The sequence below is a fragment of the Pelophylax lessonae genome, assembly GCF_965119305.1.
Source record: "Pelophylax lessonae genome assembly, chromosome: 1".
Classification (NCBI taxonomy): Eukaryota; Metazoa; Chordata; class Amphibia; order Anura; family Ranidae; genus Pelophylax; species Pelophylax lessonae.
In genome coordinates, this window is record NC_138768.1 from 858149574 (window position 1) to 858177256 (window position 27683).

Below are 27683 nucleotides of genomic sequence, written 5' to 3' on the forward strand. Positions count from 1 at the left end.
GCACGTTTGGCCGTGACAGAAGAGAGCATGACCCGCGCCACCAGGCGAATGATATCAATGGAAGCCTCTCCCAAAAAGGCCGTTGCTAACCTTAGTTCATACACAGCCGAGCTTCTGGCTGCTTCTTCTGAGACACCTTTCAGTGTGGTCTCCACGTTATCTACCCAAGCCTCCATAGCTTTGGATGTGGCTGCAAGGGCTAGGGCTGGCTTGCAGGTCATACCAGCTAACAGATAGATCTTTTTGAGATCCGTATCAATTCGTCTATCCAGACCATCTTTAAATGAGACGGAATCTTCCAAAGGTAGGGTAACGTGTTTGACTAGCCTCATCAAGGCTGCGTCTATTGTAGGTGCAGAATCAAGATGCTTCACTTTGTCGGTCTTAAAAGGATATAACCTGGAAAATTTGGACGATAAGGAATTCTTTCTTTCAACTCCATGCCATTCGTCTGTAATGATTTCCCCCAGCTCACTCAGAAAAGGGAAATGATCCCGTTCTTTCTTGAGATGTTTAAAGTATTTCTTCTGTTTTGCTGGGGAGTCTGCTGGCTCTTCCCATTTTAACGCCTCTTTTACCGCTCTCACTAGCGGAGAGATCATGGCAAAATCAAAACCTGAACTTTGGTCTTCTAGGTCATCCTCACTTTCAGAGGAATCCGAGAAGCGACTAGGCTGGGAAGTGCCTGGCTCTACGTCTTCCCTCTGAGGGAGAACTGGAGTATCAGTTGTATGACCAGACAGCCGGTTGGGATCCCAATCCCTTAAGGATTCTTGCACGATCCGCCTGACCAGGGTTTCCACTGGTGGATCTGGGACTTGTTTTTCCTTGATTGCCCGAGAATAGCAGGCATCACACAAGGATCTATCCTCAGGGACTACAGCCCTACAACCCCAGCAAGATTTGTGTGCGGGGCGGTCAGCATGTCGGGAAGACCGGCTTGGACAATCATCATGGCGCCTAGACCTAGACCTGGATCTATGGTGCCTGGATTTGGATGATGCATGGTGATGGCCTGAAGGTGATCTATCCTTTGATCCCGATGCAGGACGTTGGTCAGACCTAAAAGGGCTGAAAACAAAGGAAAGAAAAGCTCAGGCTACAGTAAGCCAGCTGGCAGACAAGCGAGAGTTAAAAGCTAAAGCTCACCTGTTGCGCAGGGACTGGCCACCGGGGGGCGGTGAGGCATCCATTGCAAATCACAGCGAGATAACCTGCAATAGGAAGAATGTAAGAACTCAATCTTACCTTCCCATAGCCGCCTTTCCCCTCCCCCATTCAAGCAGGACTGACCCAGCACAGGACTTACCAAACACAGGCAGAGACACAGCGTGGGGAGGCCGCCGCAAAAGCCCACAGACATCCCAAGAATGACAGCTCCATCAGCTGTTTAAATTTCCCGGGAGCCGTAAAGCCACGCCCCCCCCGACGCCACCGCGTCATGGAGGACCGGAAGTGGCGTGCGCACATGCGCAGACCACTTAGGAACCAAGCCTCGCAATGAACACCCAACTGGGAATCAGGAGGCAGGGGGAGGAGCCGAGAGCGACGGCCTGGAACGCAGGAGCGCTCCAGCCGCCATACTAACCAGGAAGCAAAACTATATAAAATATAAAGTAAGCAATACATTACCACCAATACCGACAGAAGGACCTGGAACGCTCCTCAACCGGAGACTAGCGTGTGCGTCAGGGCATAAGGGCCTCCCGCTAGTAGCAAGGACGTATGGCCAAGCGATGCAGCCCACCTCTCATTCAGGATTTATGGCATCTTCCGGCATCATTTCAAATTGCCCGGGTCCACCCAGTAGTACTGAGATTGCTGGACTAAGGTAGAAAGGCATCATCCAGGAAAGCCACACGCCACCAGGTATGTAAGAAAACGCATCCTATAAGACTTCTCTTGCGGAAGGAGGACAAAAAAGGAACACGGCTCCTGGCTTGGAGCAAAAATTTATGGGAGTGGGGTCCTATAGGGTAGGAGAGGAGGCGGAGCCTACCCATACGTGTGCTGCCATGGAGTCTGTCAGGAAAAGATCATTTTGCTGTGTAGAGAACATTAGAACTGAGTAGTTTTGTACCTTCTGCTGTTCATGAAAAATCTTTATTTACCTCCCTGTATGTAAAGCATTTGCTCAAATTGTGACACGTCTGAATTGTTGAATATGAAAATGTTTCCTTTGTGTACTCAAAAATGATAGTGTACTGTATGTTGTATTTTATTTTTAGCGATTATTAAACGCCATTATGAAACTACATAAATGCTCTAGAGCAGGGATCCTCAAACTACGGCCCTCCAGCTGTTGCAGAACTACACATCCCATGAGGCATTGTAATACTCTGACATTCACAGACATGACTAGGCATGATGGGAATTGTAGTTCCTGAACAGCTGGAGGGCCGTAGTTTGAAGACCCCTGCGAGTCTAGAGGGGGGCTGGTTAATGTGTAAAAAATGCAGTCAGTAACTCCTTCTACTTCAATGAAAAATAGGAGAGAACGAGGACATCTAGTGGCTACAAGTAAAAATGTTTTACAAATATTTTAACAAGTTCTGGATCGGAAAGGATTTGCCCCCTTAACCACTTAAGCCCCGGAAGATTTTACCCCCTTCCTGACCAGGGCCTATTTTGCGATTCAGCACTGTGTGACTTTAACGGACAATTGTGCAGTCCTGCGATGCTGTACCTAAACGAATTTGACGCCCTTTTTTTCCCACAAACAGAGCTTTCTTTTGGTGGTATTTGATCACCTGTGCGATTTTTTGATCATGCGCTATAAACAAAAAAAGAGCGACACTTTTGCAAAAATAACAATATTTTTCACATTTTTTTTATATGAAATTCCCCCCCAAAAAATGTAAAAATCAAATTTTTTTAACATTTTAGGCGAATTTGTTTTCTGCTACATATGTTTGGTAAAAAAAAAAAATCGCAATAAGCTTATTTTGATTGGTTTGCGTAAAAGTTATCACGTCTATTAACTACAGGAAGGATTATGTCATTTTTATTTATTTTTATTTTTTTACTAGTAATGGCGGCGATCTGCGATTTTTAGTGGGACTGCAACAATGCGGCGGACAGATTGGACCCCTAACTGACATTTTTGACACTTTTGGGGGTACCAGTGATGTTACTACAGTAATCAGTGCTAAAAATATGCACTGTTACTGTAATAATGACACTGGCAGAGAAGGGGTTAACTTAGGGTGATCAAAGGGTTAAATGTGAGCCTAGGGGAGTGATTTCTAACTGTGGGGGGGCGTGGCTTGTGAAATGACCATAGAGACCTGTGATTATATATAGAAGGATCACAGGCGCTCTGTGTTCATTTCAGGGAGAAGAACGGTCAGATGTGTTTACAACAGCCGACTGTTCTTCTCTCTCAGCGGGGAGCGATCGCGGGTGTCAGGCGGCAATCGGAGCCGCCTGACTCATGCATCAGCTTCCCCGCTGCCAAGTGGGGGTGGGAGCGCGCCACCCCCTAGCTGACTCCAAGCGACCGATGTAGTCCTACGTCGGTTTGCCTGGGAGAGCCACACTGCCGCAGTAAAAAGGCGGCGTATAGTCGGCAAGCGTTTATAGACCAAACCAAGCTTTCATTGGTTTTTCATTCATTTTTTTACATTTTATTTATGTTTTGCTGTTTACCAAATAGTACAAACTGTTGTGACTACAAGGCTGTGAGAGAAATAGTCCCGGTTCACACTGAGGCGACCTGTGAGGCGACCTGGTCGCCTCACAGGTCGCCGTAGGTCGCCTCCCATAGGGAAGCTGCGGACCCGTTCTAATAGGAGCGACACAAGTCGCTCCGACTTAGAAAAAGGGTCCGGAGCTTCTTTGGGGCGACCAGGAGGCGACTGCCATAGACTTCAATGTTATGAAGTCCGTGGCGGCCGCTCCGAGGTCGCGGCACGCTGCTCGCACCGCGACCTCGGAGGTCGCGGTGCGAAGTAGCGTCGCCCCTATGTGAATGGGGCCTTAAAGCAAGGTATAGCAATTATTCTGGCCCGATGAATACAATTGTATTTGTCCTTAGCCATACCTCCCATCCTTTTTGTGATGGGAAAGATGGACACCTATTAGCAAATGTATGTAGGCATAGGACACACCCCCTTAACCACTTCCATACCGGGACTATTCTGGCACTCCTCTCCAACATGTAAATATGATCATTTTTTTGTTAGAAAATTACTCAGAACTCTCAAACAGTATATATGTTTTTAGCAGAGACTCTAGGGAATAAAATGGCAGTCACTGCAAATTTTTATGTCACACAGTATTTGCCCAGCAACTTTTCAAACGTTTTTTTTTTTGGGGGGGGGGGGGGGGGAAACAGTTTCATAAATTTAAAAAAAAAAACACTAAAGTAAGCCCAAATGTTGTTGTATATTGTGAAGGATGATGTTACACTGAGTAAATAGATACCTAACATGTCACACTTTAAAATTGCGCACACTCATGGAATGGCGGCAAACTTCGGTATTTAAAAATCTCCATAGGCAACGCTTTAAAATTTTTTACAGGTTACCAGTTTAGAGGTACAGAGGAGGTGTAGTGCTACAATTATTGCTCTTGCTCTAATGATCACAGCGATATCTCACATGCGGGGTTTGAATGACGTTTACATAAGTGGGCGCGTAGGTATGCGTTCGCTTCTGCGTGCGAGCACATGGGGACAGGGGTGCTTTATTTATTTTTTTTCATTGTTTATTTTATTTTTATATTTTTACACTTTCCCTTTAAATTTTTTATTTTTATTTTTGATCACTTTTAGTGCCGGTTCACACTAGGGCGACCTGTGAGGCGACCTGGTCGCCTCACAGGTCGCCGCAGGTCGCCTCCCATAGGGAAGCTGCGGACCCGTTCTAATAGGAGCGACACAAGTCGCTCCCACCTAGAAAAAGGGTCCGGAGCTTCTTTGGGGCGACCCGGAGGTGACCGCCATAGACTTCAATGTTATGAAGTCCGTGGCGGCCGCTCCGAGGTCGCGGCGCAGTGCAAAGTAGCGTTGCTGCAATGTGAACCGGCGCTTATTCTTATTACAAACATTATAATTATTGTTACGTTACATTATTGTAAACATCCCTTGTAATAGGAATATGGCATGACAGGTCCTCTTTAAAGCGGAGTTCCAGGCACGAAAACTTTTTTTCAGTGAACATATCCCCGGGACAGTCAGGGCTAGTACATTCCACAATGGATAGCCTCTGATCTGTCCCGGTTCGCACTTACCTGCAAGAAGAAATACTCACTTTTAAAATTTCTTCTCCAACGTTGCCATCTCTGTTGTGGGCAGCTGAAGCCAGCGCGTCCTCTTCTGCGTCCTCTTCCGTGTCTTCTTCTCCCAGAATGCGCCTGCACCGGCCCCTCTTGTCACTTCCGGTGCGGCGCCGCATTCCTCCACAGCTTCTGGGCATGCCCAGAAGCTGTTAAGCAGGGAACGCGGCGTCGCCCCGGAAGTGACGAGCGGGGCGGTGCCGTCGCATTCATTCCTGGGAGCGATGACGTTCAGCTCCCAGGAATCATCGCAAGACAGGAAGTGACGGTGGAGCCGCGACACCGAGGGAGGAAGTAGAGAATAGGTGAGTATTTTCAATCTCCAATTACAAGGTGAGTGAAAAAAAAAAAATGCCTAACTATCCAATTCCTTTTCAGGTGAAGGAGACCAAGCGGATGGGCACAAAAAAAAAAGTTTGTTTTTGTGCACGGACCTCCGCTTTAAGAAGAGATGTGGGGTCTCTAAGACCCCACATCTCTCCTCTAGGCAGAAAAAGACTGAGATAAACAAAAAATTATCTCCTTTCCAGCCAAGTAAACGGTAGTATTTACAACTGCCAGGCCCGACATGACGTCATAATGTCGCCACCGGGCCTCCGAGAGTCATAGAGACTGCTGGGGGCCATCTAGTCCTCAGTATTCTCTATGGGAGAACTTCCGCCACCAGCCAGTAGAAGCACCAGAGGGTGGCAGGGGGGTGTCCCCTCCCATCGCCTGGGGTGTCCCCTCCCATCGCCTGTAAGAACGATCAAGCAGCTGAACTGCCACTATAATTGTTCTTAAGGTACAGAGATTCGCCGGCTGCAAAAAATTATATCTGGATGATGCCTGCAGCTGCACCCATCATTCAGATATCCACGCCCAATGTCCAGGACGTCATATGACATCCTTGGCCTGGAAGTAGTTAACCACTTCAGGCAAATCGCCGTAGTCCTACGTCGGCTGCAATAAGTGGCTGTACCGGGGTGATGCCTGCAGCTAGAGGCATCAACCTGGTTCCTTTTTTTTAGAGACGGCAGTCAGCTTACAGTTGGTAACGGCCGATACTGCTTGAGAGCCGCTCAATCGTTACTCCAGTGAGTGGGAGGTGACACCCCCCCCTCCCCCCGCCGCCTTCTGCGACTCTGCCCGAGCAACCAGCCGACACCTCCGCCGGCTGGTCGGAGTCCCAAACAAAGCTGGATTTGGCTTAGACCGGTCTCCGATGTATTCAAAAAAGCAGTTTTTGACATTTTGAATACAGTGAAGTGCAGTGGAGGGGTTTGGGGTCTTTTAGACCCCCGATCCCTCCATAAAGAGTACCTCTCACTGCATATTGCTGTCACAAGGGATGTTTACATTGCTTGTGACAGCAAAAAAAGTGATCAGGTTTTTTTATTAAAAAAAAGTGTTAAAAATAAAAAACTAAAATAAAATAAATAGGAAAAAAATATGTTAAAGCGCCCCTCATTGAGCTCGCGCACGAAAGAAAACGCATACGCAAGTCACGCCCGCAAATGAAAACGGTGTTCAAACCACACATGTGAGGTATCGCCGCAATCGCCAGAGCGAGAGAAATAATTTGAATACATTAAAGTGCAGTGGAGGGGTTTGGGGTCTTTTATACCCCGGTCCCTCCATAAAGAGTACCTATCACTGCCTATTGCTGTCACAAGGGACAATGTTTACATTGCTTGTGACAGCAATAAAAGTGATCAGACTTTTTTTTAAATCTGTGCTAAAATTAAAAAAATAAATAAAATAAATAGGAAAAAAAAAATTTAACCGTCGCCGTGAGCTCGAGCACGAAAGAAAACGTATACGGAAGTCACCCCCGCAAATGAAATCGCTGTTCAAACCACACATGTGAGGTATTGACGCAATCACCAGAGCGAGAGCAATAATTAAAAAAAAAAAAAAGCTACTCTGTAACTCTAAACAGGTAACCGTAAATTTTTTTTAAAGTGTCGCCTATGGAGATTTGTATTGACCATAGCTTGTCGCCATTCCGCGGGTATGCACAATTTTAAACCGTAACATGTTGGGTATCTCTGTATTCGGGCGTGACATCATTTTTCACACTATATGAAAAACTGGGCTAACTTTACTGTTTAGTTTTTTTTTTAAGTGCAGTGAAATGTAATTTTTTTTAAAAAATGGCGTTTGAAAGACTGCTGCGCAAATACCCTGGGACAAAAAATATTGCAATGACCGCCATTTTATTCTCCAGAGTCTTTGCTAAAAAAATATATATATATATATATATATATATATATATATATATATATATATATATAATGTTTTGGGGTTCTAAGTAATTTTCTAGCGGAAAATACTGATTTTAACTTGTAAACAACATGTGTCAGAAATAGGCTTAGTCTTTAAGTGGTTAAAGTAGTTGTAAACTCTCCATATACCCAGTAAAGTGAATAGCTTCAGGTGATACACAGAGATGAAAGAAATCCTCCTACATAAATTTTACTTGTTTATCTGTAGCCACCTCTTCTCTACATCCCTTCAAAAGTGCAGATTTTAATCCTGCATCTTTGAGGAGCAGAGAGGAGGGGGTGGAGAGCAGCAGTTACAGTGTATGAGAGCTGATTGGTGAAAAGGGACTCACCCCCCTCCACACACTGCACGGGAAGGATGCAGAGCTGTGTTCTGAATAGACAAGCTGTGTGCTGAGCTCTCTCCCCACCACAAATTTATCTTATATGTGGGAGAAAATACTTAGAAGTGGCTGATGCAGATAACAGAGAGACAAAGAACCAGAGAGAAACATCACTTAGAGCTTTGGAGATAGACAAGCAAACATTACAGATATATATGCTTTGTTCAGATTTCATGACTGAGGTTGACAACCACTTTAATAATTATGCTACCAAAATTGCTTTGTGCTATAAATTGACTCCAGCGTTGTTCCTGTTTCTTCTTGACAGAGGCCGCCATTTTGCTGAAGCCCAGAGTAATGAGCAGCAGTAAATATTTAGGCTGTCAGCTGATCAGCCTCTAGTGGCTCTGATTTTTAAAGCAGTGCTGAAAAATAGAGAGCAACTGAGCATGTGCAGAGCAGGGTGAGACAGGTTGATTTACTAAAACTCAAGAGTGCAAAATCTGGAGCAGCTCTGCATAGAAACCAATCAGCTTCCAGGTTTTTTGCCAAAGTTTAAAGAGATTGTAAAGTCCTATTTAAAAAAAAAAATAATAATAACAAACATTTTATACTTACCTCCTCTGTGCAGTTGGTTTTGCACAGAGCAACCTGAATCCTTCTCTTCTCAGGTCCATCGTTCCCGCTCCTGGCCACTCCCTCCTACTGAGTGCCTCCACAGTAAGCAGCTTGCTATGGGGGCACCCGAGCCAAGCTGCAGGTCTGTGTGTCCATTCAGACATGGAGTTGCAATTAGGCCCTGCCCCCTCTCTCTCTCTCCTGATTGGCTAACTGACTTTAATTGACAGCCACGGGAGCCAATGGCACTGCAGCTGTGTCTAAGCCAATCAGGAGCGAGAGTCCCAGGTAAGTATTAGGGGGTGCTGGAGAGGCATAGAATGAATTAAGATAATTAAACTTCAGACTTCACAACTCCTTTAATCAAACAAGTTGAAGGTAGAAGCTGATTGACTGCCATGCACAACTGTACCAGATTTTGCACTCTCCATTTTTTGTAAATCAACCCCAAAGTGTATTACTGGATTTTAAGCAGTATAGACAGTTGTTTTTAATGTTTTCCATAGCTTCACCGGTAAAATAGGCCAGGCTGAATTCATTTAGCAGAACTTCATTTTAAAGCGGTAGTATACTCCGCTTTTTAACTTTTACCTACAGGTAAGCCTATAATAAGGCCTATAATAAGGCTTACCTGTAGGTAAAATTAATATCTCCCAAACCTGCACAGTTTAGGAGATATTCCCCCTGCATGCAGCCGCTGACACCAGCAGTGCATGCGCTCTGAAGGTCCTCCGTATCTTGCCGGACCTTCAGAGCTCCTTGCTGGCTCCTTGCGGAAAGTGAACTCCCGCGCGTTAGCGTGGGAGTGACGTCATCGTGGCTCTGGCCACTCACAGTGCCGGAGCCGCCACACCCGGAAGAGATGCCGAGGGAACATGTCTGCTCCCTCAGTGGTGTCCAGGCGACCGTGTCGGGGCTTCGTTCTAAGGTAAGTATTTCATAATGTACTAGTATGCAATGCATACTAGCACATTATGCCGTTGTCCTGCAGGGTTTGTCTTTTTTCTTTGGGGGGATACAACTGCTTTAATCTCCTATTTACCCATCACCCATCGCACGTTTCATTGTTCTTGTTTCCTCTATTTGTTTTGCTGCAGGTGTGGAAACCCAAATGAGTTTATCATGTTCAGCTGGTTCCCAATGTCCTTTGCCTGATACAAAAGTCTGCAATTACACTAAAGATATGAAATACGAACTCTCTAGGGAACAAGACCTAAAAGGATGGTATGAAGATGGCTTTCTCATGTCCCGCGGTCAGTTAAGGCTTGAGTTTGACAACCAACGCTGTGTTTTTATTCTACTAAACCCCTCATTGGTGGACACTGGGATGTACACTATCGTTGTGCGCTATACAGATATTGAGGACTCAAAAACTCAAACGATGACTATCAATGTCACAGTTTTTAGTAAGTTAGTTAAGATTCTTTTTAAATCAATTGTTTTTAATTAAATACTCCAATAGATGTATATAATTTCCATTATTCTAAAACAGCTTTTATTCTTCTCCAGATCCTGTGACTTCTACATCCTTTCCACCGCATGAAGCTTCCACGCTTACAGGTTTGGGGCTTATTGTTAACACTGCTATCCATGTGTTATCTTATTCTAAGATTCCAGATATATACTGTATATCTATATCTATATATAGATAGATATATATTTCTATGTAGATATAGATATATATGTACAGTATCTCACAAAAGTCAGTATACCTCTCACATTTTTGTAAATATTTTATTCTATCTTTTCATGTGACAACACTGAAGAAATTACACTTTGCTACAATGTAAAGTAGCGAGTGTACAGCTTGTATAACAGTGTAAATTTGCTGTCCACTCAAAATAACTCAACACACAGCCATTAATGTCTAAACTGCTGGCAACAATAGTGATTACACCCCTAAGTGGAAATGTTCAAATTGGGCCCAATTAGCCATTTTCCCTCCCGGTGTCATGTGACTTGTTAGTGTTGCAAGGTCTCAGGTGTGAATGGGGAGCAGGTGTGTTAAATTTGGTGTTATCGCTCTCACTCTCTCATACTGGTCACTGGAAGTTCAACATGGCACCTCATGGCAAAGAACTCTCTGAGGATCTGAAAAAAAGAATTGTTTCTCTACATAAAGATGGCCTAGGCTATAAGAAGATTGCCAAGACCCTGAAACTGAGCTGCAGAATGGTGGCCAAGACCATACAGCAGTTTAACAGGACAGGTTCCACTCAGGACAAGCCTCGCCATGGTTGACCAAAGAAGTTGAGTGCACGTGCTCAGTGTCATATCTAGAGGTTGTCTTTGGGAAATAGATGTATAAGTGCTGCCTGCATTGCTGCAGAGGTTGAAGGGGTGGGGGGGGGGGGTGGGGGTCAGCCTGTCAGTTCTCAGACCATACGCTGCACACTGCATCAAACTGGTCTGCATGGCTGTCATCTCAGAAGGAAGCCTCTTCTAAAGATGATTCACAAGAAAGCCCGCAAACAGTTTGCTGAAGACAAGCAGACTAAGGACATGGATTACTGGAACCATGTCCTGTGATCTGATGAGACCAAGATAAACTTATTTGGCTCAGATGGTGTCCAGCGTGTGTGGTGGCAACCAAGTGAGGAGTACAAAGACAAGTGTGTCTTGCCTACAGTCAAGCATGGTGGTGGGAGTGCCATGGTCTTGGGCTGCAAAAGTGCTGCCGGAACTGGGGAGCTACAGTTCATTGAGAGAACCATGAATGCCAACATTTACTGTGACATACTGAAGCAGAGCATGATCCCCTTCCTTCGGAGACTGGGTCACAGGGCAGTATTCCAACATGATAACGACCCCAAACACACTTCTAAGATGACCACTGCCATGCTAACGAAGCCGAGGGTAAAGGTGATGGACTGGCCAAGCATGTCTCCAGACCTAAACCCTATTGAGCATCTGTGGGGCCTCCTCAAACAGAAGGTGGAGGAGTAAAAGGTCTCTAACATCCACCAGCTCTGTGATGTCATCATGGAAGAGTGGAAGAGGACTCCAGTGGCAACCTGTAAAGCTCTGGTGAACTCCATGTCCAAGAGGGTTAAGGCAGTGCTGGAAAATGATGGTAGCCACACAAAATATTGAAACTTTGGACCCAATTTTGACATTTCCACTTAGGGGTGTACTCACTTTTGTTGCCAGTGGTTTAGACAGTAATGGCTGTGTGTGGAGTTATTTTGAGGGGACAGCCAATTTACACTGTTATACAAGCTGTACACTCACTACTTTACATTGTAGCAAAGTATCATTTCTTCAGTGTTGTCACATGAAAAGATATAATAAAATATTTAGCAAAATGTGAGGGGTGTACTCACTTCTGTGAGATACTGTGTATATATATTCAATTTAAATAAATTCATAAACTAGAAAAAAAATATGTGAATAAATTAACTAACATTTTATAAGTGTAGCACTGTTCCCGCAGGACCTGCTAAATAGTGTCTTGACGGGCTCCCCTGATTACCAGCACACGGTCACCTTTAGATAAAGTCCCTGAATCCCCCCTACTCCTGATGGCTCGTCACACAAATGAACAGTCTAGTGCTGTTGGTTTTTTGTTGTTTATTTGTGACTGAGATTGGAGAAGGGAAAAGTGGGATACTCCAACTGAACTATTCACATCGGTTGAGGACTTCTATCTTCAGGACTTTCTCAACAATCAGGAACAGCCAGGCTGTTAATCCACACTGCCACAAGTGTAGATGGAGTTAAGTCTCTTGCTCTCTTTACTCTCTGACGAGACAACTTGATGGAGGATAACTTACTGTATCTTCAGGACACTCTCACTAGCATCCCCTTTTAACTGACATCCATCCACTGACTATCCTAGGAGCAGGGGTGACCCCCTCAGGTCAGGCCCCTTGACACGAGATTCTGTACTCACTGTACTGCAGAGACAGATTCTCCAGTGTCTCCCCTCTCAGCCAGCTTCTCTGGACCTCCGGGATCTCACTGCTACTCTCCAGGCCCTCATGATGACCCCCTGAGACTGCATGGCACCTCTACAGCCACCTCCCTCCCTCCGGGACTCTACTATCCAGCCAAAAGACCTCGAGCATATGTGCTCCTGGCTTTTATGCAGTATCCCAACATGCACCAAGGCAACTTTCCCTCACTCATCAGGACTGTATCAAAAGCCTATGCACCCATTCGTCAGGTTTCCTCCCACTGTCCAATATGCCTCCCTGTTGGACCAGTGTGAAACACTCTCCAGACAGAATGAGTTGAATCCTGAGAAAAATGAGCAGACCTCACTAACAGATCCTGCTCTCTGGTAGGCAGAGAACAATATAGATTTACCTGCAGCTCTTCTGGTAAGCAGACAGAGCTCAAACTATACTTTCTCACTAGCACCTACCTAGGAGGGTGCTACATGTATAAAGTGCCAAATATAAAAACTTTCTGCGCATTTTCACTGGCACGTTGTACACTTACAGAACACTTGAAGCACAAGTTCTAGTTGACACTTTTCCAATTTGTAATAAATTTGCATGGCAAGTCTCTAGCAATAGCAGGGGAGCTTCTGTTTCCCATCCAATGAGGAGACAGAGACACAGCAGGGCTTCTGCTTTAATGCACAGTGCTGGATCTGGGTCAGGCTCAGGTGAGTATAAGATAGGAGGGGGTTGCTGAGAGGGGAGCTGCTTGTAATGCACAAAGGTAAAATAAACTTCAGCCTTTAGAATCACTTTAAAGCAGGGTTGGGGAACCTACGGCCCCCCTGGCTGCCGCTGAGTCTGTGTCTCTCAGCTCAGCTATCAGAATGGAGCTGATGTTTCCTGTATAGTTCTGGCTCCGTCCTGACAGTCTGAGCCACAGGCGGAGAGATCAAATGCACTCTGCCTGTGACCATACAGGAAGCATCTCCTCTTCCTTCAGCGTGGCGCCACTCCTAGCCAGCATTTCCCGCCAGCAGTACCCACAGCAGTACCAGCCTGAGCCACTAGTACCCACAGCAGTACCAGCCAGAGCCAGCAGTACCCTCAGCAGTACCAGTCTGAGCCAGCAGTACCCACAGCAGTACCAGCCTGAGCCAGCAGTAACCACAGAAGTAGCAGCCTGAGCCAGCAGTACCCACAGCAGTATCAGCCCAGCAGTACCCACAGCAGTACCAGTCTGAGTCAGCAGTACCCGCGGAAGTACCAGCCTGAGCCAGCAGTACCCACAGCAGTACCAGCCTGAGACAGCAGTACCCACAGAAGTACCAGCCAGCTGTACCCACAGCAGTACCAGCCTGAGCCAGCAGTAACCACAGAAGTAGCAGCCTGAGCCAGCAGTACCCACAGCAGTACCAGCCCAGCAGTACCCACAGCAGAACCAGTCTGAGTCAGCAGTACCCACGGAAGTACCAGCCTGAGCCAGCAGTACCCACAGCAGTACCAGCCTGAGACAGCAGTACCCACAGCAGTACCAGCCAGCAGTACCCACAGCAGTACCAGCCTGAGCCAGCAGTACCCACAGCAGTACCAGCCAGCAGTACCAGACCAGCAGTATCAGCCAGCAGTACCCACAGCAGTACCAGCCAGCAGTACCAGCCTGAGCCAGCAGTACCAGCCAGCAGTACCAACAGCAGTACCAGCCAGCATTTCCCACTAGCAATACCAGCCAACAGTAACCACCAGTAGTACCAGCCAGCAGTACCCACCAGCAGGACCAGCCAGCAGTATCCACAGCAGTACTACCCAGCAGAATCAGCTTAAGCCAGCAGTACCCACAGCAGTACCATCCAGAAGTACCAGCCAGTAGTACCCACAGCAGTGCCAGCCAGCAGTACCCACAGCACAGCACAGTATCAGTCAGCAGTACCAGCATAGGCGTGCGCAGATTATTGTATTAGGGTTTGCACCCCAAAGCTCAAACACACATGTGTGTGTGTGTGTATATATATATATATATATATATATATACACATACACACACACACACTATATATACATACACACTTGTCAAAAGTATTGGGACACCTGCCTTTACACGCACATGAATTTTAATGGCATCCCAGTCTTAGTCCGTAGGGTTCAATATTGAGTTGGCTCACCCTTTGCAGCTATGCCAGCATCAACTCTTCTGGGAAGGCTGTCCACAAGGTTTAGGAGTGTGTCTATGGGAATGTTTGACCATTCTTCCAGAAGCGAATTAGTGAGGTCAGGCACTGATGTCGGATGAGAAGGCCTGTCTCACAGTCTTTGCTCTAATTCATTCCAAAGGTGTTCTATCGGGTTGAGGTCAGGACTCTGTGCAGGCCAGTCAAGTTCCTCCACCCCAAACTCGTTCATCCATGTCTTTATGGACCTTGCTTTGTGCACTGGTCCAAATCATTTGGTGGGGGGGGGGGGGGGGGTTATAGTGTAAGGTGTATTTCAGGAGTTGGGCTTGGCCCCTTAGACTCTTAGGGCGTCAGCATACCAAGACATTTTGGACAATTTTATGCTCCCAACTTTGTGGGAAGAGTTTGGGGATGGCCCCTTCCTGTTCCAACATGACTGCCCACCAGTGCACAAAGTAAGGTCCATAAAGACATGGGCTTAGCATGGGTGGTGGAAAATTAACTTCAAGTGCAATAATTTACATTATAATAGTAACTAAAACATATAAAATTAAGTGTAACAATCTAAAAAATAAAAAATCTAAAGTGCTCTACTGGTGTGAATCTTCCAACTAAAAAGTTTTTTCACTTAAGTTAAATTGTATGGCAAATGTCTGTAGAGGGGTTCCACCATCACTGCTAAGTTTTGAAAAAGATGTATGCCTTATTTTCCTTTTGATGTGTATTACATGTGACATTACATGTGAGGCACTGATAGGGACTGATAGGCAGCATTAATGGGCACTTGTTCTCAGCACTGATTGGCACTGATGAGGCTGCACTGATGTGCACTGATTGGCAGCACTGATTGACACTGATGAGGCTGCACTGATGGGCACTGATTGGCACCACTGAGAGGTGGCACTTATTGGCAGCACTGATGGGTACTGATAGATGGCACTGATAGGCAGCACTGCTGGGCACTGATTTGCAGCCCCCCTGAGCACTAATAGGCAGCACTAATGGCTACTGATAGGCGGCATTGGTGGGCACTGATTGGTGGCACTGATAGGCAGCACTGATAGGCACTGTTAGGTGTCACTGATGGGCACTGATAAGGTGGCACTGGTGGGAACTGATAGGTGGCACTGATGAGGCGGCACTGGTGGGCATTGATAGGTGTCACTACTGGGCATTGAGGAGGCGGCACTACTGGGCACTGATGGACACTGATCGGCGGCACTACTGGGCACTGATAGGTGGCACTACTGGGCACTGATAGGTGGCACTGATAGGCACTGTTAGGTGACACTGATAGGCACCTGATAGGCACTGGTGGGCACTGGTGGGCACTGATAGGTGGCACTACTGGGCACTGATGAGGCGGCACTGGTGGGCACTAATGAGGTGGCTTTGGTGGGCACTGATAGGTAGGACTGGTTGGCACTGATAGGTGGCACTGATAGGCACTGTTAGGTGACACTGATAGGCACTGATGAGGCAGCACTGGTGGGCACTGATAGGTGGCACTGGTGAGCACTTTTGAGGTGGCACTACTGGGCACTGATAGGTGGCACTACTGGGCACCACTTATGGAAACTAACAGGGAAGAGGGGGAGGTTCACATTCAGCAGATAGTGAAGCTTGCCAGAGCCGCTCAGTGTGTGTGACACTGTCATGTAATGTAACTGCTTGCATGGAGAACCAGCTGTCAAAACTCAGCGGTGATGTCGGCAGTGGGCGGGATCGAACAGCTGTCAAACACCAGCCAATGATTGGGCTGCTTAAGAAAGGGGCGGAGTCACATAAACAAAGACCCCATCCCATTGGCTGATGTTTGATAGCTGTTCGGTCCCGCCCACCCCCGACATCACCGCTGAGTTTTGACAGCTGGTCTTTCTCCCTGCAAGCAGTGACATTACCTGACAGTGTCACACACACTGAGCGGCTCTGGCAAGCCTCACTATCTGCTGGAGCCAACAGCACAGCCGCCTCTCCACAGAGTATCTCACTATCCTCAGTGCCAAAGATGGAGATCTCGGGAGACAGCCGGCCCTACACTAACAGACACAGGGTGATTAGGGTGTGCCCAGGCACACCAGGCACACCCCGTGCGCACGCCTATGAGTACCAGCCTGAACCAGCAGTATCCACAGCAGTACCAGCCAGCAGTACCTACCATTATTTTCTACCAGCAATACCAGCCAGCAGTAACCACCAGCAGTACCAGCCAGCATTTCCCACCAGCAGTACCAGCCAGCAGTAACCAACAGCAGTACCAGCCAGCTGTACCCACCAGCTGTACCCACATCAGTACCTGCCAGCAGTACCCACAGCCATACCAGCCAGCAGTACAAGCCAGCATTTCCCACCACCAGTACCAGCCAGCTGTACCCACCAACAGTTCCACCAGCAGTACCCACCAGCGGTGCCAGCTAGCAGTACACGCCAGCAGTACCCACCAGCAGTATCTACCAGCAGTACCAGCCAGTAGTATCAGCCAGCAGTACCAGCCAGTAGTACCCACCAGAAGTACCAGCCAGCAGTACCCACCAGCAGTTCTTTTCAAAACTTACCACCGCAGAGTCGACTGCATTCCAGACTGACTGACGAAAACCTGGTAAACCAGTTGCGAGTAGCAACATCATCAATACCAGCTAACAACACACACCTCACCAAAGAGAAGCAGTTCCAGCCATCACATTAGGAGTGAGTTAATTTAATGTTTGACCAAATATAACAGGCACATTTTTAAGCTGATAATTTTGTACGGCCCCCGAATTATGTTATAAATATCCAAATGGCTCTAGGCAGAAAAAAGGTTCCCCACCTCTGCTTTAAAGGGTGCAATTCAAAAAGAGCACTGATTATAAAGCTCAAACAATTAAACAATCATGAAAATGGATAAGAGAAAATGTCCCAATATTAAAAATCAAAGTTCAAAAGGAAAAAGTCCCCAAAAGTTGTCAGCTTCTATAGAAAAACGATGTCACCAGAGAATTGAACATGCCACAGGGCCACTCCACCAGAAAGGGTTAATAGGCTCCTTACCAGATGGACAGATCTCAGACAGAGATCATCTAATGCGTTGCTGCCCTACAGCCATTCATACTCTGGTCAGCTGGAAAAAAAGCCACCTTTCAGAGGTTTAAAGCATAGAAGGGTCTGTCACAGTGTAGTATTATCGGCATCTTCTCTTTTCAAACAAGCAGTAACACTTACATGAGGCATGAACACCACTATAATGCAAACAGCATGGAACTAACACAACCAGAGTTTCCTCCTGGCGTGCAGAATGACGTCACTTGTATGGCCCCGCCCCATGAATTTCTCCATAACACGCATCGTCAGGAGAACAGATGTGCTGCATTTTCTGTTTCAGATAATTCACAGTTTACATAGATCAGTATTTTTTCATATTTTGGAATATATACATAAATGTATATAGATCTATAAATAAAATTTCCAATCTTCTAAAGCGGTCTTTGTTCTTTTTTAGATCTTGTGTTTTCTACATCGTTTCCACGGAACACAACTTTCAATCAAACAGGTCTGAGCATTTTTGTTAACTGGTATTCATTTGTTATAACCAATAAATATTGGTAAACTTGCCAGTTCTCACACAAGAGTACACCCAGGGTTTTCATCTTCTTAAATGGCCCGAAAGTTAAATATCCAGCAGAAATATAGACTTAAAAAATGGGAAAGTGATAGAAGCTGTCAAAGTTCAACTAGACATCCATCCAGAGAACTCTGTTCACTATGACATAGACTCACAAAGACTTCCATAATTAGTCTTAGGGTTCCTAAAGGAGTTACAGTCTAAACTGATTTGACCAAGAGGAAGTGGGTATAAGACGCTGGACTCAAAACTTCATTCTCTCCCTCTAGGAGCAATGTTTGGGCTTGATGTCTAGACCTCGGCAGCTCTATCACAAAGCAGGGCGATAGCTTTCACTATCAAATCCAGCTTTCAAATCTAGGTGAAGCCAACAAAAAAGAATGCTAGATGGCCATCTTAAGACTGACAAAACTGAGAAATATAAAAGGTATCCAATACATTTTGGGGCCAAACATCAGGGCCTAAATGAGCAATCAAAAGTTCTCTGTAGTACTCTAAGTCAAACCCATTTTGCAGAGACAGACGTTGATCATAAAAAGGCTGATTGTTTGGCTCCCAAAACATGTTGGATACCCTTTATGTTTCTTCTAAAAATTAATATGGGTCTTAAGATGACCATCAGCTGATCTTTTTTGGCGATTTCATCTAAAAGTATTTGGTGACTAGGAAGTACCAGGCCACAGCTGATCATACAAGTTGGGACAGGTGGAGTAGCTTTTGTGTGACCATGATTGTTTCAATAAGCCACTGTTGGAGGTGTTTGCAACACATCTCTATAATCCTACCCATGTGTCCATGCATTGGTTTGCACCTTTCAGAAAATCACCACAAGCATCACATACAGTACTTCTATCATGATGGGTATACTGTAGTCTAGTCAGACTTGTTGAAGTATGCGATAAATCAAACTGATCTTGTGACAATGTTGGACATCTAATCACATTTAGGGCCAGGGCTGCTGATGAGGCAGTATGTCCAGTCCTCCTGTACTGGGCCCCGGCACTGAGCAGGAGGACCAGCTGTACTGTCTTACTGCTGACTCCTGTGGCTCCCCCTGCAGCATTGCCGGCTTTTCTTTGTTCTTCTTCCTGCTGTGCTACAAGAGAATTGGTATCTGTGCCCCCACCCCACTTATGTCTGGGCCCTCCTGTGTGCCCCCCCTCCCTGCAGCGCTTCCAAACTTCCCTCTTCTCTACGCCCGCCAGCAGCTGGGGGAGCTGGTAATTATGTCCTATTTACAAGCCCCATCCTTTCTGGAATAAACACAGTGCTGGCACTGTTCACGCCTGTGTCCAAACATCACCGAAGCATAGTAAACCACTCAGCACAGAACGCTTCATATTCATTCACTATCCAGTGCAGCTGAGGCTGCGGAGAAAGGGACTATGGAGGCTATACCCTCAGTCCCAATCTCTAGGTCAAGGGTCTTTTTAGAACCCTGACAATTTGCCAAAGCCCCCCAACAAGGCAGTTTGAGTTCACATTGGTGCGATGCGGGAACCCCGCAAATCCACTGCAGGTTTCTGCATTGCACCCAACTCTCAAGCAGTTAACACTGCCATATGCGAACTGCTGGGAGTGTCAATACAAAGTTAATGACACCCCCAAAACCGTTCGCATTTGGCAGTGCAAAATGTCAATTTGGACAGGAATCAGATCACGTGTGAACACCCATGCAATACGATTCTGGTGCGGACCAAAAAAAGGGTCCTGCATGACTTTGGTCTGAATGCGAAGCCAATTAAGCCATACAATCTGTATGGCTGAATTCACATCGCACAGACATCACATGTGATTTGCAGAGCAGTGCTGTGTGAATCACATGTGATGTCTGACATCGCTATAGTTTGAATCTGCACTGTAAACCTGTAAAAAAATAAATTAATAAAATTTATAAAAATTTGAAAAATAAAAAGTATCAGTTGAAACAAATGAAGGACTCCTCTTTGAAGAGAGTCAGCATTTAGATCACTCTTCATAAAGCAATTAACAGGCAATGAGAAGGCATATAGCCTCCTCACCGCCTGCTTTAACTCTGTATTAGCACACCGCAACCACATGCTTTGCACACAATTGCAGGGAGCTTGCAGTGCAGTGATATTCACTTCAATGGGTCTTGTTTGATGGGGGTATAATTTCTTCCATAGTTGTGAAGCATAGCATGGTGGGATCAGAACTTATGGTCACCATATTAGTTCTAGGTCCTCTGGAACATCACCAGCAAGGCATATAGTATTTTGAGTTTAGCAATGGCAGCATACATATCGGTCCCAAAGTGGATTTGATTTTCTTTTTAGGTATTCTGGACTGGCAGTACTACAATTGTAACAATATTACATTTTCATGTATTCATTTATGTATTCATCTTCCACCAGTGATAATTATGTTGTTCTCTCCCTAGCCTGTACCATGGAATTTCCTGCTGTCCTCTTATCTTTGCCTCCCTTGGTGAATGTCCTCGTAAATTTGTTTCATCTGCTCCCATACCAGCCAAGTGAGTGTTCTGGACTCCTTTTCTAATCACATAAATCTTTTACCCAATGTCTTTTAGCCTGTATATTCCATATAAGCCTTGCATATATGGAACGTAGCAAAATAAGAGCCATGGGTGGCTCTGTGAGCATCCTCTCACCCAACATCCTTAAACCTGAAAATTTAAGGAACTGGGCAGAAGATTCTCAGCTGAACAGCCCTGGAGCCTATCAGATACAGTCACTGTGTGGGTACTCTGAGAGTTTTGCTGTTGTACCATTGCTGTCAGGGGAGATTCCTCCATCTATACAAACAAATGGTAACCACTCCAACCTATAACTAGCCTTTGCAGTGAGGAGCACATGGAAGGGCAATGCAGCCAACGCACTAGCCAGCCTGCAACAAACCAAATTGATTGACATTCCTCCATGTACTCTGTTTGGATAGGGGAATCATATAGTTCTCTCATTTAGCTCAGTTTATGGCCAGATTAAAGTATACCTAAAGAAGATTATTTTTAAATTTTGCATAGGGTGGGGAGGGATTAGAACACCTGTCAGGTTCTTATTGCTGTTAAAGTAATGCTGTATTGTGCTCAACCACCAAATGATAAATGAATAATAAAGTGACTGTGCATCGAACCTTATTCTACATCAGCACCAATATTCATAAATATTACAAAATAAATCAAATACAAAGTGACTGTGCAAGCGCTTTTTTGGGGGGCCTTAATATTGGACCCTAAATCTCCACTCTGGACACTGCTCAATTTGTCAAACAAGCCAACATCCACACGGTTACAGCAAGAGTTTGCATGTTCATGTAAAGCAAACAAACAAAAGACTCTCCATAGTGTAAAAAAAGCTAAAACAATGTTTATAGAATGAGAAAATCCCCTTATATAGAGTTAAAAGGAATGTGCATGTTGGAAAACACTTAGCTGGCATGTAGACATCACTTCCTGGAGTGCAATGATGTCAGCAGAAGGCTCCGCCCAAAGCATTTTGGCATTAAAAAACATCTTCCAGGGATAGGAGCGCCATGCTGAGCCATCACATTAAGTATACTGTTTAATAAAACCAAGCCTCGCTTCCATTCCAGAACCAAGCCCATAATAGTGTCATAGTGTTACCAAGTGTATTAAAGCCTCACTTTAATACACAACACATGGTAACTAGCATGACAGCTGAAAAACAGTGTTATACTCACTGTGGAACCTAAGAGATTAATCCTCCACATTGCGTAAAAAGGTTGTTTGACCCTGTCTCCTCTGATCTTCCCCTTCTTGCATAGTCCCCAAACCACGTCCTGATAGAAACAAACCCAGGGGAGAAGCTGTGCATGCTCAGTTTGGTGTGTATTGCTAGAGAGTTTTTTTTTTTCTTGGGAGAGTGCATGTGATCGGCACAGGGCCAATCAGCACTGTCCAGGCAGAGGGTAAGGGGTCCTACAGCCTCATAGGACAATCAGGGGGGAATGAAGTCACAAGACTGCTATATACTGCTAATGAGAAAAGGTATTTATTAGTTTATATGTACTAAAATAATTGCATTTTCATGTTCTGAGTATTGTCGGAGACCAGATGTAGTGAATGCAGGGTCCTGGGTTTAGAAACACTTTAAGGGTAAGTACCTAATGGTGCCATCTAGTGGATATAAAATATAATGTTATTTTTAATGGGCTATAACAGAGAAAAGTGTTTTTTTTTTTTTTGCTTTACCAGAATCCAGTCAGACTGTAATTCAGAAAAAGTGATCGGATGATCAATTGTAAGAGTATACCAATAAGATCTTACACAAAACTCTAATAAAAATAAATGTCATGGTTTTATACAAAGTACATTGATATAAATGTTCAGCTTAACCCAACTAGAATATCCAATAAAGAATACCAGTTCAAAAAAGAAAATAGAGAACAAGAGTTAGGTCCCAATGTAAGCATTCTACTTAAACATTGTTTTTACATATAAAGGAACTAAGTTTGAAACTGACAATATTTCCCATTGAGACATACCCCTCAACATTTAGACCATGGGGGCAATACGACTTAACATCGTAGATCCACCTTGTCTCAAACTTGGAAATTTCCCTCTTGGTGGTGCTACCCCTCCAATAAGGAACAAACAAATTGATTCCCAGAAACAAAGTTCCTGAAGTCCACTACCAATGCCAATAAAAGCACTTTATGACCACCCTAAATAGGGGTAATAAGCGAGCATTCCATCTATCACTCTAGGTGAAAGTGTCTGGTGTCATCACTAAGTCTTTAGGATCCTAGAAGAGTTTTTTCACTTGTTTGCCCTGCACAGTGGACTGAACCTTTATCAGACCCTTGGGTTCATTTATATGAGAATTCACGGCTTCTTATATATGTTTATATCCAACACTTTGGTTTATTCATGATATGGTCCTAGACACAGTCACTTTATTTTAAATGTTTGTATTTACTTGTTTAACTCCTCGGCACCGGCACCTCCTGATGATCATGTGACCGCCATGATTGGCTGTGAAGGTGGTCACATGATCGGAAAGCTCCCAATCGTAAGCAGCTCATTAGCCGGTGGTAACTGTGGTGGGAGCACGCAGGGCATGTGCTCTCACCACAGCTGGTTTTGCAATATTGCATGCAAATATGTGGCCACTGAGCGCCAAGGCCCACCCATCGAAACACTACATATTTGCATGCTGTTGGCACCAAGTGGTTAAGATAAGTTCCTTTGCACAGTCACTTTATATTTGATTTATTTTGTAATATTTATGTGCATTGGTGCTGATGTAGAATATGTTCCTATGCACAGTTACTTTATTTTTCATGAATCATTTGGTGATTAAATGTAACACAGCATTACTTTAACTGCATTTAGTTAGAATATTTTCTTCGGTGTTTCCCACTTTACCAACTTACATTGGCCCACTATCTTAGTTTGAGCCGATGCACGGTTTTTCTAATTGTTTAGGTTCTTATTGCTTTCTGTGTCCCTGTTAGGTACATTCACCCTCTCAATTTGCCCTGTTTACCATTATTACTAAAAGTGAAAGATAATTTCAAATTTTGGGTTGTCCCCAGAACAGTAATAGAGGGGAAACTTCCAATTGGGGGCACTAGTTCTGGTGGCAATCAGAGATTTCCTCTCTCTTTCTGTTTTGGCTATGTGATAAGAAGTGAAGGTAAATCTCCCCAATGGGATTTAGATGCCAAAAAAACCCAACAGGGATTTTAACCTTCCTTTACTTTATCTAAAATGGAAAAAAAAGTTTTGCCATTAGTTTTCATTTAGGTAGCTAGCACACTTAACTTGCAGCACTGGGATTCTGGGGCTTTTTGTGTACAGAGCTTCCAAAGTCACCCCAGTTTTGTGTGGCTTTCCACAGGTTGTTTCCCAGTCCAAAATGTAAATACATTTTGGTAGGTCAATTAGCTTATGACCGAATTAGCCCTAAAGTGTGCAAGTTCATGTTAATGAGAATGCAAATGTGGTATCATACAAGCTTTATATATTATAGTCAGGACTGAAAAAATAAATGTTGAAAACATTTTTTGCATTTTTTTTCAGATAAATATGAAATATTTCATACAAATATTTTGTGCTTTTATATCTATGCAGCAGACAGATCTCTAGGCTCCATTTGTTTAGAGGCCGATAGCTCAAACAGAATAGACACAGCCAAATGTGTCAGAGCATCCTAATTTTCTAAAATAATCAAGTGCAAAATATACATCACAAATTATATTATTTGGTAATACTTTAAAAAAGTTCACTGAAAATTTTTAAAAGCTATGGCTTTATTTACTGAAATACTGCACATGTAGGCGACTCACACTGGTTGTTTGATCAACCCGACCCCGGCCCTGGCCGTACTAAACCTGGGCATTGAAGTCATTCCGCACCAATATAGGCCATGGTCAGCACACGTGCTCCTAGCCGCCAGGTCCATTATCCTACGGAATTGGAGATCTACGGAATCTCCCAATCTGACAGATGTGACATCCCTACTACGTGCAAATTACCAATTTGAGAAGGCATTAGCACTTAATTCCCTCTCCATGTCAAAATTTCGACACCATTGGGAATTTTGGTCACCTCCCTGAGCTACCATGCTTTTTCGCGGTTGTATTGTATTGCTGATGTTATTTTTTCTTTGGTTACTGAGAATGTTTGAATGTATCTAATTGTATAGTACATGTTGTACTGAATTCAACTAGAGCATTGCCATGCCATGCCTCCCCTCCCCATTTCCAATTCCCCCTCCCTTCCCTCCTTACATTCCCTGTTTCTGTGTCTGTTTGTATTTGAAATGCAAATAAAAATTATTATGAAAAAAAAAAAAAAATACTGCACATGTACACATGTATGAACAAATGTGTGTGCACACCTGGCAGTCATGTCTATGTGAGTTTGTTGGACATCCCTTTCCGAAACCATGGGCATAATATGGAGTTGCCCCCACTTTTGAGACTATAACAACTTTCACTCTTCTAGGAAGGTTAACAATGAGATTTTAGTAGGACTTTGTGTCCGTTTGGCCAAAAGAGCATTTTTGAGGCCAGGTACTGATACTGGATAAGATGACCTGGCTCAGTGTTGGTGTTCAAATTTTCAGTAGGGTAGAGGTCAGGGCTGTGTACAGGACGCTCAAGATCTTCCACGCCAAACTGATCGAACCATGTCTTTATGCATCTGGTTTTGTGTACAGTCATGCCATTCCCAAACTGTTGCCTCCAGGTTATAGGATAACAGTTGTCTAAAATGTCTTTGTATGCTGTAGTATTACCTGCTCCCTTCACTTGAAACACCTGAACTTAGTCATTTGGTGGGGTCTGCACAAACATTTGGCCATATAGTTTATTTATTCTAAGTGGTGAACTGAAAAGGTGTTTTGTTGTTTCTTGAGTGATGTATTCTACACTTACTGTATATCCCTGTGATTGTTAGTTGTGCATATTTTTGAGCCTGCTGCTGAATAGCAATAATGGCTCTGACCGTTCCATCCCAAATATTGGTTTTATTGGGACAAAGTTGTTGGGTTTTTGTGCTGGTTTAGTGAAGGCTGTACTGTAAAAGTAGGCCTTATCTCGTTAGAAAAATGTCATTCTCTGTTGGCTTCCTGAGTGGTATCATAGCAGGCTTTAACCACTTTACCACTAGAGAATTTTGCTGTCTTACGTCTGGGCCACTTTTTGTGATTCGGCGCTGTGCGATTTTAACTGACAATTGCGCGGTCGTGCGACGCCATACCCAAACGAAATTTACGTCCTTTTTTTCCCATAAACAGAGCTTTCTTTTGGTGGTATTTGATCACCTGTGCACTTTTTACTTTTTGCGCTATAAACAAAAAAATAGCATGAATTTTGAAAAAACAACAATATTTTTCAAATTTTTTTATATGAAATTCCCCCCAAAAAAATGTAAAAATCAAAATTTTTTTAAATTTTTGGCCAATTTGTTTTCTGCTACCTATGTTTGATAAAAAAATTCACAATAAGCGTATTTTGATTGGTTTGCGCAAAAGTTATTGCGTTTACTAACAAAGGGAAAGATTTCTGTCATTTTTGGTGTTTTTTTTTAACGCGTAATGGCGGCGATCTGCGATTTTTTTTTTTGCGGGACTGCGACATTGCGGCGGACAGATCGGACCCTTGACTGACATATTTGACACTTTTGGGGGTACCAGTGACATTACTGCAGTAATCAGTGCTATAAATATGCACTGTTACTGTAAAAATGACACTGGTAGGGAAGGGGTTAATTTTATTGGAGAGGGAGGGGTTAATGTATGCCTGGTGCTTACTGACGTGTGTGGGGGAAGATGACTGAGTGACACAGGGACAGATCCAGGGTTCAGCTATGCTGAACCCTGCAATCTGACCCTGCCTGTCACTTGGGAGATCCGCCCGCTTGTGTTTACGCCCGCTGCTCCTCCCCTGGCCCGACTCCCGCTGTGACTGAATACAGTGGGAGCGAGCCTCCTGGGCACAAGGGGGAGTGTCTGACGGCGTAGTACTACGTCGTCAGACGATAACGAGCCACTTTGCTGCAGTAGTACTACGGTACTCAGTGGTAAAGTGGTTAAGGTGGCTCATACATATTTGAGGATGTCAGAAATACAGTATCTCACAAAAGTTAGTACACCCCTAACATTTTTGTAAATATTTTATTATATATTTTCATGTGACAACACTGAAGAAATGACACTTTGCTACAATGTAAAGTAGTGAGTGTACAGCTTGTATAACAGTGTAAATTTGCTGTCCCCTCAAAATAATTCAACACACAGCCATTAATGTCTAAACCACTGGCAACAAAAGTGAGTACACCCCTAAGTGAAAATGTCCAAATTGGGCCCAATTAGCAATTTCCCCTCCCCGGTGTCATGTGACTTCTTAGTGTTACAAGGTCTCAGGTGTGAATGGGGAGAAGGTGTGTTAAATTTGGTGTTATCCCTCTCACTCTCTTACTGGTCACTGGAAGTTCAACATGGCACCTTATGGAAAAGAACTCTCTGAGGATCTGAAAAAAGAATTGTTGCTGTACATAATAATGGCCTAGGCTATAAGAAGATTGCCAAGACCCTAAAACTGAGCTGCAGCACGGTGGCCAAGACTATACAGTGGTTTAACATGACAGGTTCCACCCCAAACAGACTTCACCATGGTCGACCAAAGAAGTTGAGTGCACGTGTTCAGTGTCATATCCAGAGGTTGTCTTTGAGAAATAGACGTATGACTGCTGCCAGGATTTCTGCAGAGGTTGAAGGGGTGAGGGGTCAGCCTGTCAGTGCTCAGACTATACTCCGCACACTGCATCAAATTGGTCTGCATGGCTGTCATCCCAGAAGGAAGCCTCTTCTAAAGATGATGCACAAGAAAGCCTGAAAACAGTTAGCTGAAGACAAGCAGACTAGGCATATGGATTGCTGGAACCATGTCCTGTGGTCTGAGGATTCCAAGATAAACGTTCTTGGTTTAGATGGTGTCAAGCTTGTCTTGATGGTGTGACAAGTGTGTCTTGCCTACAGTTAAGCATGGTGGTGGGAGTGTCATGGTCTGGGGCTGCATGAGTGCTGCCAACA